The sequence below is a fragment of the Sinocyclocheilus anshuiensis genome, unplaced genomic scaffold, assembly GCF_001515605.1.
Source record: "Sinocyclocheilus anshuiensis isolate Anshui unplaced genomic scaffold, SAMN03320099.WGS_v1.1 scaffold1223, whole genome shotgun sequence".
Classification (NCBI taxonomy): Eukaryota; Metazoa; Chordata; class Actinopteri; order Cypriniformes; family Cyprinidae; genus Sinocyclocheilus; species Sinocyclocheilus anshuiensis.
Genome location: NW_015539913.1, coordinates 133,467 through 139,923, shown reverse-complemented (window position 1 = coordinate 139,923; position 6,457 = coordinate 133,467). Strand labels below are relative to the sequence as shown.

The 6,457-nt window shown below is 37.5% G+C and overlaps 1 long non-coding RNA gene across 1 annotated transcript in view; it reads left to right on the top strand.

Moving 5' to 3' along the window:
- LOC107686382 (uncharacterized) overlaps positions 1 to 719 on the top strand; it is a 3,339-nt gene extending 2,620 nt beyond the window's left edge. Inside the window, exon 3 of the long non-coding RNA XR_001634039.1 lies at positions 690 to 719. This is a non-coding gene — a long non-coding RNA (uncharacterized LOC107686382). The remainder of the gene's footprint in view (positions 1 to 689) is intronic.
- Positions 720 to 6,457: the final 5,738 nt, after the last annotated feature.

Sequence of the window (6,457 nt, the reverse complement as noted above, 5' to 3'; positions counted from 1 at the left end):
TCAGTGCATCTCTAATTATTGGCGACATCAGAAATTGATATTATATAATAGCTGCTTTTTTGAATATTTTAGCAATTTAAAAATATTAAAAGGATTTTTTACACGGCAACCCTGCTCTTGACAGATGGCACCCCAGTTGGGAAACACTGGTCTAGAGTGAATGGATTTGGGGATACCAGCTGCGACTGGCTAGAGTGAATGGATTTGAGGATACAAGCTGCGACTGCTGACACCAGCGGTGAATTCTCCACGCTGGATGCCAGTCTGGGATACAGAAGACCTGACCTCGAAGATCTGAGTGCAACAAACGGGAAGTGATGAGAATCTGGACAATCAGCTGTGACATGATGAGACTCTGGAAGATCAGCTGTGATGTGACGTGACTCTGGACGAACAGCTGTGATGTGACGTGACTCTAGACGAACAGCTGAGATGTGGTGAGACTCTAGAAGATCAGCTGAGACGTGACGAGGCTCTGGCAGATCAGCTGAGACGTGACGAGACTCTGGAAGATCAGTTGAGACTTGACCCCTGACGATCAGCTGTGACTTGACTTGACTTGACTTGACTCATGAAGATGAACTGTGACTTGACTGGACTCAGGAAGATCAGCTGTGACTTGACTTGACTTGTGAAGATCAGCAATGTTGGGGGGCGCCCAGGACCAGGGTTGAGAAACACTAGGCTAGGATCAAGACACGGGAAAACAGACTATGAACAAGGCTAGGATCAAGACACGGGAAAACAGACTATGAACAAGGCTAGACTCATGAATTTTGAAGGGCTCCGTAAAGTAGCTATCCCTAGGTGAGCGATAAATGCTGAACAATACTCGGCGTTGAATGATGGTGTGAGACTGATTTATATAGTGTGTGTTATTGGTAGCAGCTGTGTGTGATTGGTTTCAGGTGAGCTTGTAATTAGTGCAATGGAGCATGGGAAATGTAGTCCAGGGTGATGTGTAACAGTCTGTGTGGTGTGAGAGTCCATATAAAGGGAGGGCGACCTCTGGTGGCAAGCAGACGGAAGTTCATGGACAGGATTCGTGACAATACCTAAAATACATACTTTACAGTCAACATTTTGCAGATTGATCATAAACACAACTAAAAGGCTTCCTACCAGTGGCCATCCTTCACAAAACTTAACATTTACCACAGTTTTATCATAGGTAGAATGCAAAATGTTTCAATACAAGCATTTCAGTCAAATGTAATTTATGCAATATTTCAAACCTTTAACCCACGGGAAAAAAATCAACCCGCCGCAAAAATCAGCCCAATTCCGTGGAAAGAAATGTGGATTTGGCAACCCTGCATCCTACACGAGCTGCATCCAAAGTGATTTAAATACTCCACATATTGATAGCTTCTCCCTGATGCGTGAAAATTCTATGCAATATTAGAATGTTTGCGTGAGCAGGCAGTAATGTTCAGAAATTGTGAGCGCATTTTTTTAAGTCCAAAAAGAGGACATGTCTGGGGAAAAGACGATGTATGGTCACCCTAAAGTAACGGATATGCTTTGGGGAAATGTTTCAGAGTAAAAGTATACATTTTAATTAGGAAATATAGTGGAGTGAAAAGTGAAAGTTGACAGACATATTAAAACTCAAGTAAAGTACAGATTCTCCCCAAAATCCTTAAGTACTGTAACAAAGTATTATTACTTCGTTACATTACACCACTGTAGAGCGGATTATTGAGCGGAGCGTCACGCTGCACAATAACAACGGCTAGAGGGAGAGTGAAACCTGCACGCTGAACACTGCCGATAATTTTCGGCGGCCGAAATTTCGGTTCATCCCTACAATTAAATAAAGTTCAAGTATATGTACTGATAGTTTACTAGTTATATACTTCTGATAAAAAATTTATTTTTTGAAAGTGCACTCTGAAGAATACTCTCAATAAACTACTAGTTTAATTATAATTTTATTGAACACGTAATTTTTCAGTGCATACTTAAAAATATATATATAAATTTTAAACTTTAAGTATGATGTTAAGATAACTTAAAGAAAACTCACAAGTATACTTTTATACTCACTTTTAATCTGGGAGAATTGAAAGTGCACTTTTGTAAAAAAAAAAAAAAGTAGTATAGTTGCAATAATCAAGCGTAGCGTTAGTTCTGGCAGGTCATGTTAGTCAAGCATGCATCAGCTGACTCTCAGCTGATCCCCATTTACCTATGGGAATACGACACCTATCTAAGCATTCATATATAAGGTCCCTCAGTATTATTAGCAGTTTTCACATTGCTCAATAGCTAATTACTCTCCTCCATCCCCAACTCCTCCTCTGTCAGTCAGGATTCAGCCTTCTGATTATCCTTTGAATCAGACTAATTCTAAAAGGTGTACATAAAATGATTGAACTTTAAAGATATCTGCAATACATTTATGTTGGTTCTGTTCTGTTTACTCTGGGGGGGTTATCGCTGCTCTCCCTGCTCTCATCCATTCTAGGCTGCATGGTAGCGCAGGGAGTTCTTGCCCAGAACAGAACCATATCGCCAATCCAAACTGTATGCTAATTGTCAATCATATTTGACGATAGTGGTCCTTACAGAACTAATAGTTACAATAGATGTAAACTAGTTTTGTGCTAATATACTACTGGCACACTTAGAGTACACTTAAATGTATACTTTTTAGAAGCTAAAAAGTGGGTTAATGTAGTCCCAAGAAGTGAAGAGCAGTAACTCTGTTTGACCTCTCTCTTTTTTGAGGACATACATTATAGAATGCGTGTATTTAATGGCACACATTAAGCAATTTCTAAAGTAACTGCAATCTAACTGAAGTTAATGCATATATCATTCGGACTAATATTATAGTATTTCACATAAAAGGCTGTATTAGTTTACATATAATTTGTACAAATGAATGCATGTCTTCTTAATTAAATTACACATACAACGCAATTTATCTGCTTACTAAAACTGAGTTAGCTTAACTAGTTCCTGTTATCACTAGTATCTGCTGTTATTACCAGAATATACTTATTTGAATTTGGGTCATTTAATAATTTTTTTTTGCCTGTTGCCTCATATTCTGGACTAACAATGCTAATTGATGCCAAATGAATCTAAGAGTAATTTATCTGCCGTTCTGCTCTACATTATTATTTTTTCCAAATCTTTGAAATTTTGTCCAATTATTCAGAAATTTTCTAATTAACATCCACCAAAAATAAGTCTCATCAATGCTTTTAGAGACATTCTCCTGAGAGATCCACTCAAGCCTAAATTACTCTTTATAGCCACTTGGCCGGTTGTTCACTCTAAAACTCCATTAGACACTTAAAGTATGATTACTGATGTATTCTTTCAGCCCTTGCAAAAATAAATTCATGTTTTGTGCTTCTGAAAGGCTTTTCTAGATCTTTCCGACTGTTAGATCATACTAGCTGGAAAAGTGTGCTAATAAACCCATCACTTAAGTGTGGTCCTCGTCTCTGAGCAAAAGGGGAGATGAAATTGGCATACGGTACAGTGGTATTATGTGGTGGAGAATGCGGGCAAACGTGATGCTATTATGGCATGAAAAGCAGTGAGAGTAGAGCGGTTACTTGGGTTTGATGATTCTAATGTAGTGTGTTTAGTGACATGTAGTGGTGTGCAGTGGTTTCTGGTGATGGTTCTGAGAAATGTTCCCACAGTCATCAACACTAAAAGCTCCCGAACACTGATTAACAAGATGGTGGGTGCATTGTTTCTCTTGAGGTTCAGCAGTGTGCATACAGTATATATACAGCAAAATATATGTTGTTGTTGTTCAGTTGTATGTATATTCAATACAAAATATATGTGATTTGCAAACATATATAAAGTAATTGAATGCAAAATCCTATGATTGCTCAGTCAGAATCAAGTAAGCACAGATTCAACACAAATCAATATTTTAAGTCCATATATTCATTTATTTGGTAAGTAGTCATGCAACAAGCAGGGCAATGCACAGCTAGATGGTCATTATCACAAAACAAATGCAGAAATATTGATCAGGATTTCAATGTGAAGCAGAGATTGTGTTCAGTCCACTCTCTTTCTGTCATATAATAGAATAATTTCTCAAATCAATATTTCATGTGCATTTGTTTTATTTATTAGAGAGTGCATTATGCTTCGAGTCTGTTGAGGTTTAAGTGTGTGTGTGTGTGTGTGTGTGTGTGTTAGTGTATATACACACACATAAATACTTGTGATATTTAAGCTAACTTAGTTTTAGTAAGCAGATAAATTGTGTTTTATGTGTAATTTAAGAAGCCATACATTCATTTGTACAAATTATATGTAAACTAATACAGCCTTTTATGTGAAATACTATAATATTAGACCGAATGATATATGCATTTCCTTCAGATATTCAGTTAGATTGCAGTTATTTTAGAAATTGCTTAATGTGTGTCATTAAATACATGCATTCTGTAATGTATTTCCTTAAGTAAATGCCATAAATGTTCTGAGAATATACAGAATGTGAATTTACTTTAGAAACTCTTAAGAGATGATTCATAAACATGCATTAATCAGAATCAGAAATCAGAAATCAGAAAGAGCTTTATTGCCAAGTATGTTTGCACATACAAGGAATTTGTTATAGTGTCACAAGCTTCCAGTACACGGAGACAACAACAACACACAGATAATAAAAATGAGATGTGAATAAAATACACATGCATAAATATAAACCACAAAAAAAGAATAAATTGTATGTACAGGTGTGCTATAGATGGAATAGGAATAAAATAAAATAAGTTGTAGGGATGTACTAGGGTTTAGGGTGATAAATAAGTATAAGGTTATTGCACATACTGTACTTTAATTGCACAATGGGAGAACATTAACTGTTCATGAGGTAGATTGCCTGGGGAAAGAAACTGTTCTTGTGCCTGGCTGTCCTGGTATTCGGTGCTCTGTAACGCCGACCAGATGGCAAAAGTTCAAAAAGGAGATGGCTTGGATGTGATGGATCCAGAGTGATTTTCTGAGCCCTTTTCCTCACTCTGGATGTATACAGTTCTTGGAGGGTAGGCAGGGGGGCACCAATAATCCTTTCAGCAGTCCGAACCGTTCTCTGTAGTCTTCTGATGTCTGATTTTGTAGCTGAACCAAACCAGACAGTTATTGAAGTGCACAGAACAGACTCGATGACGGCTGAGTAGATCGAGTGAGTAGACGGCTGAGTAACTGCATGTTTTAAATGCAGTTAAAACATTTCCCCTTGTGTTTTAATGTTCATAATATATTGGACCATTACTGGGGTCTTTGTGGTGATCAAATTTAGACTGTACTGGGGGATCAGCTTTAAACTAGTAAATAGGGATGCACCGATACCACTTTTTCAAGAACGAGTCCGATACTGATATTTTTGGTACTTGTTGATACCAATACCTGTATTTTCATTGCATTTGTAATTTTTATTATTGGGTCCAGAAACCAAAATAATATGAATCATGTTACTTGGCTTCATTTAGCAAATAGATAGGCCTATTTCTTTGCTATTTTCACACTTAATTAGGCTATGCCCGTTGAAATGTATTGTTACTTTCACTGTTCATTTTATTGCTGTATGGTCAGGGCCAGATTTACCTCTTTTCGTGACATAGGCAAAACCAATTTTTGGGCCCCCCTTCCCTATTAATGTAATATTAATACCTAATAATACCACCACCCAAGCAAAAAAATAAATAAAATTCTTAATCAGTGAAACCGTTACAGTGTTTTCTATCGCAATAAGCGCTTGCGTTCAGTCAATAAAAATCGAATGTAGTTCTTAATTTGTTTGAGAACTGAGAAAGACCATTCCATTAATAGGCGCGCGATGTGGCCACATAATAACCACTTCGGGAGTGCATTATTTCTCTAATAATTTTAATGGCCTGGAGTCACAGCCACACATCAAGACTGTTCAGATGATTTGTTTCAAGACATTTGACATGTTTCCATCCTGAAATCTCGTGTGTTGAACTAATTTTTTACGCACCTCATCCCAAACATTCTGTTGCAAATTCCAAAACGTCATTTTAGAACTAATAACGGAGGCTTGAGCTATTGATATGCAGGCTAACACAGTTATTAATGCAGTCTAATGAGGTTATTAGAGAGAGATAGAGAGAGAGAGAGAGAGAGAGATTAAGCGAGTGTGAATACGTGCGTCTGTGCGTCTCTAAGCAGCGTTCAGCAGCAGCGTCTACTAATAGCGAATCTTTAAGTTAAAGGGGTCATATGATGCGATTTCAATTTTTCCTTTCTCTTTAGAGTGTTACAAGCTCGTGGTGCATAAAGAAGATCTGTAAAGTTGCAAAGACTAAAGTCTCAAATCCAAAGAGATATTCTTTATAAAAGTTGTCAACCACGCCCTCCTAAAATGGCTCATTCTAACACGCCCCCATATGTCTACGCCACGTTGTGGGAAGATTTGCATAACACCACCCAAATGTTCACGCAA